The sequence below is a fragment of the Choloepus didactylus genome, chromosome 4 (assembly GCF_015220235.1).
Source record: "Choloepus didactylus isolate mChoDid1 chromosome 4, mChoDid1.pri, whole genome shotgun sequence".
Taxonomy (NCBI): domain Eukaryota; kingdom Metazoa; phylum Chordata; class Mammalia; order Pilosa; family Megalonychidae; genus Choloepus; species Choloepus didactylus.
This window is the reverse complement of record NC_051310.1, coordinates 29,157,598-29,170,536: the sequence shown is the minus strand read 5'-3', so window position 1 is coordinate 29,170,536 and position 12,939 is coordinate 29,157,598. Positions and strand designations below refer to the sequence as shown.

The window sequence follows — 12,939 nt, the reverse complement described above, 5'->3', positions numbered from 1 at the left end:
CTGGTTTTAAAGGGGGTCAATGACAATATTGCTTGACAAGCTAAATGATTAAGAAAATGTATTCTCAACAGTTGTTTTCTTAATTCTTTTCAGAGCTGATAAAGCCTCTACCAAAGAAAAAAGGTGGAATTTGAGAAAAGAAGGCCTGAAGATTTAAGAAAATGGAAAGCCATTCTTTCATTTCAGAGGACCAAGGCCATTTTTCTTTCTTTTCTCTTGTTTTAAGCAGTTGGAGAAGTTCTGTGAAATCTGCATTTCTTTTTTTGATTAATCAAATTAATTAACCATTTTCTCTAATAGGGAAAGTGGAAAATTGGTGTTGAGAGCTACTCAGGTCAGGTTTCTTGTGGCCCTGTGTGCGGCCTTAGGAGCAGAATGAACTTGGTCCTTCCCTGCATTGTCTCAGCCTCACTTAAAACACTAGGTGCTCGCCTCTGGGGGCTTCTGCAACTGGATCCTACTCTCAGAATGGGAAACTGAGTTGAACATTTCTACCCCTTAAACATTCGGCTGTATGCACACAAGTTAAAATGAACGCATTATGTAAAATCAGCTCAAAGCAGACAGTTTAAAGCAACATAATCTGTTTGCATTTTTTTGGGTGTACTTGAGAGGACCTTGCCTCCATAATTTTCATTTAATAACTGCTATTTGTTGACGACTTATGGATTATAACATTCGAGCATTTCATAATACATATGATGCCTCTAGAGGGCTTTGTGCTATTGTTATCAGACATCTTATTCACAGTGCATCTGGGACAAAACCATTCAGCAATGCTTTATTATCTTTTGAAGACTAAACAGAATCACTTTTTGGATGCCTTGTACAGACAGCCAGCCTTTGGGCAGTACCACTTTCTAGGAACCATTTTAGAAGACTCAAAATATTTACTGGCCCTACTGGGGACTGTAAATACATGGTCTTCTCCATACCATGATTTTGTGGGTTTGTATACTTAGGAGTTGCATATTTTTAATGTACACATAGAGCTGGTTTGAAATAGGTGATTTTATATGATATCAAAACAGAATTGTATTAAATTCTGTCTGTATTAATCCATACCTCAGTGTTTGTTAAAATAATTTAACTACAATTTATATATTAGTGTCTTCAGTTTATTTAAATATTTTTCATAAAATTATAAAAGAAATATGTGCCTAGTCTACATGACTGTGGAATCAAATGATCAAACAACTCTATTTTGTTCCATGTTAATAAATACATGTCAATAAATAATATGTTTGGATGTAGTTTATTTGTTGTTGCTTGTTTGTTTATAAACTACTTCATTCCAAAATGGTAATGCAGGAGAGTTCAATGAAAAAATGCATATAATATGAATTTTTAAATGGGTAAATTAGGGAAATAGGAAATTTAGTTCATTAATCTGAATTTCAATAATTAAATTTGCTAATCCACAATAGCTAATAACAAACATCAGCTCTTATTGCTAATTAGTGAGCTTTGTCTAAATTGTAGAGGTGTTTTTACTACTGGTATTAACTGTAGGCTACAAATAAAAAGAAACTATTCCTAGTCCTTATGAACTATTATTACTTGCTTTTAAATTTTAAGAAATGTATTTGAAAAATCTAAATGGATAGCTGGCTTCTTTCTTGGCAGAAAAGATTAGTTATTATAATCTTGTATACCTAAGAATTAGGCTATTGCAAATCCTTATTCTAAAACAAAATATTTGCATACTTCCTGTCATTTTCTTATTATTAAAATAGAGGTAATTTAAGCTAATATTATTTTCAAAAAGTCCATGAAAAAAAGGTCACTAAAATGAACATATAAGTACACCAAAAATAAACTAAATTTTTGTTAATCTCTCTCACTGTCGCTAGGACTTGTTGTTGTATTTTCTTTTTTTATCTCCAGTTTTCATTTCTACAGACTTTATCTTCAAGCTCAGCCTGCAGGTTCAATATCCCCACAGAACCCCAAACCTGACTCCTAAAAAGAAAAGCAAGGCTAGGAATCTGAAAGGGGAATGTGAGGTGGGAGGAATGGAGAGGGAAGACAGCCTCTAGGAGTAAGGAAGACACATCTATCACGGGATTGCAGGTGGTTTTAACAAATCAACTGTTCTTATTTTTGTAGTAATGGACTTGGAAGTGTGATGAAAACTTGACCTTCTCTTGAAGAAAATGTATATTACACACAAAAGACACATATTAAGTTTGCATATACTTCTAGGGGAACTGCAGACTCTCTGAAGCCCGCCTACCCATGGACCTCTAAGTCCTTTGCTCCAAATAAAAACACCTGAAATAAGATGTAAAGATTATTATACAACCAAATTTCTTCATTAAACCAAATCTATTTATATCTCTTTTATGAAATACTGAAAAGTAATATCAATAACAAGGAAAGAAACAATTGTGACTATAAGAACACAGGGCAGAAGTAAAAATATGAAACATTAAGTGGAGGTGGAGTGTTAAACAAAAATCAAGGGAGAAACTACATTCAAATATTTTGAAGGAATTAAGTTCTTGGGGGAAAAACACCTGTTTTGTTTTTTGTAATCTCATAGTCCCTCTTCCGCTATTCTTTTGTTCTACCTAAGGGGGGGGGGGAGTTCAAGAAACACCTAAAATGGCAACAAATAATTACTGAGTTCCAATGGAGAGTGCTAATGGCTCTTCTTATCAATAAGTGATAGTTTAATTTCCATGTGAAAAAAATTCTGCTAGACAACATGTTTTAATTTATTCTTGACTTGATAGATCAAGTAGGAAGAGTCAGATTTGGGGAAGGCCTATAATATATGTACTATAAAAAAGATGTATTTTAACTTTTTATGATAACTTGCCTTTGGCTGTATATATTCATTTGCTACTTGATCACAATAGGCTCTATGAATGAACCAAGGCAAATTCATTACCATGGATTGAGATGCTAATATTTGTGGGCTGAGTTAGGAAATGAGTGGTAAATGGATTGCTGATAGCTGAATCCTTGATCATTAAGAGTTTATTTGATTCAGCTGAGTCAATCAATTAGCCACACACACAGATCCATCCATCTTAAGAGATGAACTAGACGGCTTTATAGGTCTAAATAAGCAGGGTTCTTCTGCCTCTGGAAAGTACAACTGAACAGTCTAGTGACTTCATTTCATCACAATAATGCAGCATTTCCAAGAATGCTTTAAATATATCCATTAACATATGAGAAAGCACAATACTGGCATACACATGTAACAAGAATCTCTATCTCTTCCAAATCTAAGAAGATTTCAGGGTGGTATTGAGCAATACCGAAAACTTGTTTGGAACTGAGTGACTTATAGATGTGTAATTTTCAAAAAAGAAAACACATCAGCTTTCTAAAGGCACAAAACCTCTCTTCTGGAGGAAACCACTCTGCTTTACCCTAATCACTGCATGCAGTTCTTCCTGTTAATGTTAACTCTGTTTAATCAACACTCACACTTTGCCTGCTATTTCCTATATGTAGGATAGAAGGAAATGCAAATATGTACTATAGGCTTTTTCCACATGACAGTCCATTACATTTAACAGATTGCCAATCATTTTTCGATAATTAAATGAGCTGGAAATAATTTCAAATGCATTCTTTTCTGAGCTTCAAGATATTTTTTCAGAAAAGAAAGAAAAGGAAAAGGCTTTGATTAACCATCACCAAAAAGATCAGCATTTCATATCACAATTTAAAATAAATTAAAACAAAGAGTTTAAAAAAAACCCACAACAACCTCAATGTGCAATACCAGAAAAATACCTTAAAATATAGCATAGGTTGTCTTTGAATGTACCAAATGCATCAATGATCTGTACATGCAATTCCATGTTATCTGTTAAAAATCAAAGTTTATCTATACTTAAGAAAAACTTTAGGATGGATGGCATAAGAGAAGCTTGCAGTGACTTCCCAGTCATTCTGTGTTTGATTTAGGTACTTGTATTCAATCTTTATTAACCCTCATTTCACTAGCTGCTCAAAGGCCTCTTTCAAATCACCTACCTCAGGATCCCAACAACAAAATAGAAATACTGAAAAGAAAACCAGGGCAAGACATCAAGGTTATGTCTAAAATGTTATCAATAGAAAAACAAAGCAAAACCATTTTGACTTTCAAGAAAAGCCAGTTTGAAGGGCTGTATCATGTGCTAGCCTAGAGGGAATACCCAGTAATGGTCTATTACCTGTTTTTCACTCCAGGTGTGGCAAATCCCCGATAGAAGCAAAACAGACACTATCACAGGATTTAAGAATAGAGTCAGAGTGTCTGCTTTACATTTCTGAACTGTTCTGTTATTTACTACCATTGGAATGATAAAGACTTGAGTACAGTTCTCTGTAGCTTTCTTCTGTTTTATGTTCAGGTTGGTGTTTGGGTTTGAAGTTTGTTTGTTTGTTACGAGCCCATTACTGACTGTTATACTTCAGTTTGGCACTGCTTAGGAAGGACTGTGTTTGCACTTACACTGAAGTAGGATGTGTACATGGGTTTGTGGGGTGGGGAATGCATGTGGGGTGGAGGAGGAAGATAAATAGAAAGATATGGAAATGAAATTCTGTTGGTTTTATTTCAACAAACTTCAGACCAGAAAATGCAGCCTGAGAGGCTAGGCAAGGTTGCTAATTAAAGTCCCCGTAAACACTTCCAGTTAGCTGTATGAAACTAATACCAAAAAAATCTACCTTTTTTTTATCTTTTTTCCTTTAAAATGAAGACTAAACACTTAAAGATTCTTCCTTTAAAGTGCAAATGTCATGTGGTGCACAGGTGTGTGCCTATTAGAGACAATAACAAATAAAATGAAGGGCAAAAGACACATAATTATCTTGCTCCTGGAACTGTCCAATTCCACAGTGAAACTGCTGATAACAGGTAACAAAGGTATTTGTTCAGGGAATGGCATCTGGGCTGGGGAACAATTAAAGATTATTTGCAGATACAATAAAGGCTATGATGGTGGTTTAGAACAATGCAAATGAAAACCTATGTAATTTAAAAGATTGACAGTCCCCAAAAAGGGATGTCTAGAGATCAGCAGGAGGATAGTAGGGGGGAAACCAACAGCCCAGAAACCAACACAACAAATTTTTTTTTCCTGAGGATTTATATGTTAAAAAATAAAGTACATGTCTCCAGTTGTGAGTTTGGTCATGTATCAGCAGAATATGCTCTGAACTATGTAAATCATGATGCAATGGGGATTATGGCATAATTTATCAACAGCTTTGTGTCATGCAGAACTTGCAGAAAACAATAGGGTATGCTTTCATTTTCTGGTATACAAAGGGGTGCGTATCTGATTGTCACCAAATATGGAGGCTGACATCTCCTTTGTTTCCCTCAAGAGAGCATATCTACTGGGCTTCTACCAACACAGGGATATTTTCTTTGTGGGAGAACTCAAGAATGTTCACAATGAAACCCACAGCACCCATCAAACCCATTTTCCCAGGCTCCTTCCTCTGGAATATTTTAATTATAGCACTTGATTGTTGACTATCATGCATGTCACACATTTGAGTCATTAAAAGGCAAAAGCAAATAGTCTGCCTTGGGAATTAAATCACTTATATTTGAGGAATTCCAATTTATATCAAAGTCATTTACTCAATACTTTTCAGGAATTAAAGCACAAAGACCATTATATTAGAGATTCTCTTTCTCACCTCATTCTCACATTCCTTCTATATGCCTCTTTGCACAGTTACATCTTACCATTCTATACTAGAGAGAGTCACTGATAAAGATAATAAAAATATTAGCAGATAGCTTTCAAATAATATATTTGGCAGACATAAGTTAGGTCACCCCCCCCCCCTTCCTAAATCAGCTTTACTTCAATTAAAACAATTATTAACCTCTGTTTCTTAATACACAAGTGCAGGTAAGAAGGGAAAGGTGGTTAAAAGATTTTAAACTAACTTCAGATAATCTTCATTCCAATAATTAATGGTGTACTGTTTTTACTATCTCAGAAAACCAAGGGGGGAAAAAAACCCAAACAACTTAGTTTTGGTGCATTTCTGGGAAGTATAACTGAACGCTGACTTATCCTCTATGACTAAAGAAAGCAGATGTATTTTTACTATTCAGTTCCAAATATCCTAAATATTCCTACCTATGAAATACTTAACTGCTTTTTCTTCAAATTGAGCTTCACTCTGAATTTTCACTGCAGTCTCACTAGCATCTTCCCAAGGTGGAATTCTAAACAGTAGCTTTGGCTGTTTTAGAGATTTGAGTAAAAGAAAAAAGTTGAAAGGTCTATTATCTTAAAGAAATGGGAAAGTACTCTAAATAGTCATAGCTGTAAAAAAAAATAACACCAATAGGACTATAATAATTTTTAAATTTCTGTATATAATCACATACTTTAATGAACATTCTCTCCAAGTAACTCCTTATCCAACTTAAAGTCAGAAATTTTAGAGAAACTATTACCTGCAGTTAAATGGTTCAGGATTATAAATAAGGACTAGTGATTTAATTCAAAATCTCAATTGTTTTGCTTTCAGAATCATTCATGGAAGTAACTTATCCTAAATTCCAAAGTCTATGAAAGGAAGGAATAAGCAAGATGAGAGCTTGTTAATGAACTAACAGACACACCTCAGCAGTATTGGCTGGTAATGAAAGTTACTCTTAGTGTTCACAATGTTATGGGTAACTTAGACCTGATAGTGTGAATTTGGGAGTCTGGGAAGGCCTGACTACTCAAAACTGAACTTAAGTACTTAAAATTCTACCAACAGGGATTTACTCTTTATGGGAGAACTCAAAAAAAATTTATTCTTTGACTTATCTTTTAAAACTCAGGCATTCCGGAGATAACCATTAACCTAAGTCATTCTAAGGTTAGGAGTCAGCAAAACAGAGCAGCAGGCCAAATCTTGCCTGCTGCCTGTTTTTATATGGCCCACAACTAAGGATGGTTATTATATTTTTTAATTGGTTGAAAATATCAAAGTAAGAATAATATTTTATGACATGAAAATCATATGAAATTCAAATTTCAACACTTGTAAATAAAGTTTTATTGGAAGACAGTCCTGCTCTAATAGCGGAGTTGAGTAGTTGCAGGAGAGTACATGGACTGCAGGTAGTTTGGCAATCCCTTTTCTAAGGTGTTGGTATCCTATTAGAATTACTTCCTGTCTCACAGGGGTGACCCTGCAGCAAACCCTGAAGGTTTCTGGAAAGAGAGGATAAGGTAAAACACACACTGCCCAGGGACACTGAAAAAGAACAAGAATTATACATTTTTTACCCTACTTTAAAACTTTAAAACAAAATTTAAGGAGTTGTATATATGCAAATAAATACATCCAGAATATAAACTATTCCTTAGGCTGTATAAGTTTCCTCCATTTTTCCTTTATTCCTTTCATCCATTGTTCCTTCTTTCCTTCTGATGTCTTTCCTTGCTTTCTTTTTTGCTTCCTTGCTCCCTCCATTCTCTCTCTCCCATTAACTTATACATTTAATTAATTCATCCATTCATTTGTTCATATTTATTGAGCCAGACACTGTGTTGGACACTGGGAACATAGCTGTCAACAAGGAAGATAAAGTCTCTCTGTCTTTGTGGCGCTCACATTCCAAACAAGAAGACAAAGACATCAATAAAAAAACATCCAGAGATTGTGACTGGGGGTGATTGTGGAGGTTTACTTTAGACAGGTTAGTCAAGTTAAGTCCCCAAAGGGAGGTGACATTTGAGCTGAAACCAGAAGGATGAAAATGAGGCTGCCATTGAAAGAGTTAAGGAAAAAGTATTATGGAGAGAAGGAGGAACAAAATCCCTGGGAAGGTGTTAGCTTAATTTCAAGAATAAAAGGGACACTGGTATGGCTGCTAATGAAAACAACCCTTCAATTTACCAGTATCATAATAATTGCACTATTTAGTGAAAGCTTATTATAAGTGCCCAAAATTGTTTGGATACATTCTACATATGTTCTCATTTAATTCTCACACAAAAATCCCTTTTAGGTGGATATTATTAATTTTATTCATTTAGTGTTAGTGAAAAAGATTCAAAGACATTAAATGTGTTGAAGTTTACATCATGATTAAATGGGTGAGGCTTGATCTGGAATCCAGGTCTGTCTGACTCAAAGGAGTCTATGCTGACTCTCAGAAACACATTAAAGTTAACTTAAAGACATTTATATATACGTGTATACACACACACACACACACACACACACACACATTAAATCTGTTTCCACCTTTACCAAATGGAGCTAATGGAAATATCATATGCCGACAGTGTAGTTTTATGAGGTTATAAATGCTTTTTTATTATGATCAGGGCTATTTTGTACGTGTGTTTGTGTGTGTGTGTATGTATGTGTAGTGGATGTTGAGGGGATGCACTGGAAAACTTTTATGGAGTCTCTCTCTCAAAATTATACATGCCAGAATAGCATTCCAGAAACTCATTTTTAACAGATGTCAGGTGTCAGTGTAACAAAACGTATAACAATAAAATTTAATGTTCAAATAAAAAAAAACATTATTTGTACACATTTTACTATATATTTCATTATATAATAAAAGGTATTATACTTTTGCCATATGCTTTTCTTAAGTAGTTGCAACGCCTTCCTACTTCTGGGTCTTACATCAGGTCAGCTGAAGCACATACAGTCAATATCACTGGAGAAATATCAGAAGAAAGGATACGGAAAAAGCAAAAATCTAAACTTAATTAGCTTGTGATATTGTATAGCTAAATGGCACTTCTTTACTGGTCTCTTCAGTTCTTCTGCGTTTGTACTATACAGAGGTGCAAATTCATCCTTGAGCCCATAAATGGCCTTTCTTTCCCTCTCCCACACCTCCTCCCATTTTATTCCTGATAAATTTATTAGTTCTTTTCTGACAGTGAAATGAGAATTAGAGACTTCAACTACAACGAAAATATAGTAAAGACATGGAGTCATTTGTAGTTAATACTTTTCTATTTTATTTCATAAGCAAATATAGAAATAATGTAAAGAAACTAACAGGCATTAAATGTTATTTATTAACACGCTAATAAGCCTTAACACATTTAAAACTAAAGATTAAACTTCTAACAAACTAAATTTAGAACACTAAATTTTAAAGAAGTGTTCTTCAGAATCAATTTTTTAAAGCAAATTAATCACTGATTATGATAAAAAGACAACAATATAAGCTGCTTATTAGCTATTTTTGAAGCTCAGTTTTTACACAATTTTAAAATTATGGAAAGGTTTTCAATGTTGTCTTTAATCTTGCCAGAATATTTTGAACTTGGTTTAAAACTGAAATTGAAGAAGCCCAAGGAGAGCTTTAATAACGACTTTCTTCCATCTGTTTATTTAAAACATGATGAATAAGCAAAAAGAAAAGGTGCAGAGTGGAAAAAGAAAAATGATCCTTTCTCCTTCTTAGAAGTATTTGAGATTGCTGGATTGTGTATAATCTTAAACAAGGAATTAAAATCTTTCTCACATGCCAACAGCAAAAAAAATATATATATATATATTCACTGTCCTAGTTGTCATCTGGATGCAAGCTTAATGTCTATGGATTTATAAGTTGTTTTAAAGTTATAGAAAAGCAGAAACAAGTTTTACTAACATCAAGTTCCCAGTATTGCCTGGCTTATTTAAGGCATTCTCTAAAACTTACGTAGGTTTTGAGAGTCTTTTTTTTTTTTTTTTTTTTGGGTCAACTTATATGTTTGCTAATGACAAGATTCAACATTCTCCTAGACAAAATGAAAGAACTATAATTAAAAAATAAAAATTCCAGGAGGCAAAACAAAGTGTGGGAATTCTGTTCTCCATAAGCTTGTGAGATATTTATGTACAGTGGTATAGAAGCCAGGCAGATTAAAATTCAAGTACCAGCCTTGTCACTTACTGGCTGAGCAGGCTATGAGCCTTAACTTCATCTATAAAATTAGAATCAGATTAGTGTCTACATTACAGGGACCCTATAGGTTGTAATGAATAAATGACATTATAGATTTAGAGGTCTTAACTCAGTGTGTGACACAAAGAATTGCTTGGTAATTCTTAATTAATTCTTAATAACAATTGCTTGTTATTAATGTCATTCATAAGAAGTCAAGGGTGATTTTTTTTCTTCTTTGACACACAGACCATCACTCTTTGGAGCTGATTTAGCAGACTCTTGAAAGGAGCTAACAAGAACTAAATAAGACTGTTAATAGACTAGAAGATGATCTTAGTGAGTTTTCAAGATACCAGGCTGGGGAAATCCTTGGCAGTGTTTCTTCATATTCTGGAAAATCAGTGCAAGACGAGGATGGGAAATAGTACTAGAAGTGAAAGCCACAGCTTCTTTCAATGATGTCCTATTAATATTTCCAACCTTAGAGATTCGCTTTATGAGTCAATAGAAAGTTGTTTCAGCTGGAAACGTATTATTGCTGCACATTTGTTTCCAAATCTGTTGCATCCTGTAGTCATTACTTAGAACAATGTTTTCCACAACTGTCTTCATTACTAGGAGATGAAGGAGAAAATAGCGAAACATGGTTGTTTGCCTAAAGTTTGAGGCATATCTAAGGATGTGACTTTAGTAAAATAAGCAGATATTTATTTTAGAGAATGGTCTTGAAGTGAGCACTTAAATTCTGCAATACAAATGAAATTTCCCCAAATTCTAAAGTGACAGCTGACTCTGGAGACACAGCGAAAATTTCTAGACAATGTTACCACTGTGAAACATCATGATGTGCTGAGATGGTTCTTCATTTTTCACAAGAAAACCCAAGCTTCTATTTATAGAGGACAGAATATCCATCAGATTCTGAGCTTGGACTTTGACAGCAGCACCAAGGGATGTTTTCAGGAAGTTGCTTTTCATGAAGTCACTGCCAAGGGGATGGTGTATGACGATACATAAAATAATCTTCCCTCATTTATGGCAACAATCTGCAAAATCTGTAAAACAACCTGGCCCATTTTTACTACTAAGTGTTTTAGTCAACTTTCTGCTACATGGTAAAATTTGGGCTTTTGATAGCTCACACTGGAAAGGCAATGCATTTTTCAAATGCTTCCAAACAACAAACGGCATCTCTGTTTTTTTGGAGGCTTGACAGTACTCAAGAAGACTGCTGAATCCTAAAGACTTGTAGTTTTCATCCTGCTGGATAAACAGAACCAGTTATACTTTTATATTCCTTTTATTCTCAAAAGAAAATGATGTATGGTGAGTGAATAAAACTGTTTTGAAAAAAAAAGAATAAAAGAAAATGACCTAGTCAATCAACTTCCATATTTTCAGATACAAGAATACCTCACTCTCAAGGTATTGTATTTTCAAGTTTTATTCTGTCACAAATTTGGAATTAAAATTAAGTTTCAAATTTCAGGTAAAGCAGGGTGATAAAATTTAATGATCACTAAAATTTCAAGTGGAATCCATTTTACTGTACTTGGTTCCCTGCTCTCCTGAGGCATCTTGATGTAGTAAATTGAAGTGTGCAAATCTAATTGGCCAAGACCCTGTTTGACACTAGTATAGACTAACTTTTTATCTCTGTTGAGACCTCATACCAATTTTAAGGCTTGGAAGCTTCTTCACTTTTGAGAAAACAGAGATTTAATGAGCCATTAAGTCCCATAGCTCAGAAGTGGCAAAATGTTGCCCAACCCCATGCCCTATAATTATTTATGTTGTTTTATGTCATTGTCTAGAACATTTGTTGTTTTTTTTTAAACAATCATCTCCATCAGGTATTACAAGAAGAAACGGAGATACATGGTGATTTGCCTAAGGTGTAAGAAATGCAACTTGGGAAGAATAAGTAGGTATGCACTACATTTTGGTTTCTAGAATTATAGAAGTTCCATTATAACTCCCATGAGAAATCCCATGGATGAAAAGGACACTGCATTACTTTCTAGTTTAATAAAACCTTAAATAGTCACCCTCAATTTATCAATGTATTCAAATAAAAAGGTACTTTAGTACCTCCCAAGCAAATGAGAATTTCTGAAATCAAGAAATTTATTAAAATTTATTAATAATTAACTTATGATTAATACTTATTAATAACAATTATTATTTAATTATTACTTCTGAAATTAAGGAATATATTTAATTATAAATTAAATTAGAAATTTAAGAATTGCTTCAACCAACCATCTGATTCCTTTGGAGATCCAGTGTTAGAGCTGTGCTTCCTTCTTTACTCTCATCCCCTCTTCTAAAGTAACTCAACGCTTCTTATCTGGCCCACCCCTGCCTTTCCATCCACAATCTATAAGATCCCCAAACTACTCAGAGGTTTAAAAATACAGGTTGATTGGGCATTCTACAGTCTGGCAGAAATGACTGACAACAAAACCATGAAAATGATCCAGTTGGTGTTGTCACTAGCCCAGTTTATTGCATGGTTGTTTACCGATTGACCATTGCCTGGGACCACTGAGATGTTAATGTACTATCTTATCAGCTCTGCCAAGGCAAATTGCCCATGTTAGTTCTATTCATTGGTAGTTTTTCTTGCCCAGTTGGTCTCCAGCAATGTGCCTGTCAACTCTACACTGGCATTGTTTTCTATAACACCCCTATATGAAAATTTTTAGGCTTGTTACAAAAGACCAAGAAATTCCACAATTCTATGTTTTTCCTACACCATGCTGCCACAGGGACTCTACTCTATAAATCACTCAACTGAAGTAATAGTTGAGGAAATTATCTTCTTCTTCCTGTTCATTTAAAACAGTTTTGCCTAAGCACTATTCCAGTGACAAAAACAAAATTAAATGCCTGCTCCTCCTCTCCCGAAACATTTCTTAAAAAAAAAAACAAAGAATTATCTGTTCCTCCTCCCCCAAAACATTTCCTAAAAAAAAAAAAAAAAATCATTTGGAACAACATTTCAATGTTATATGGATTATCTGAAAAACAGCACATCCACAAAGCCA

The 12,939-nt window shown here is 34.2% G+C and overlaps 1 protein-coding gene across 5 annotated transcripts in view; it reads right to left on the bottom strand.

Moving 5' to 3' along the window:
* CEP128 (centrosomal protein 128) overlaps positions 1–12,939 on the bottom strand; it is a 632,097-nt gene that overhangs the window by 93,333 nt on the left and 525,825 nt on the right. The window lies entirely within an intron of this gene.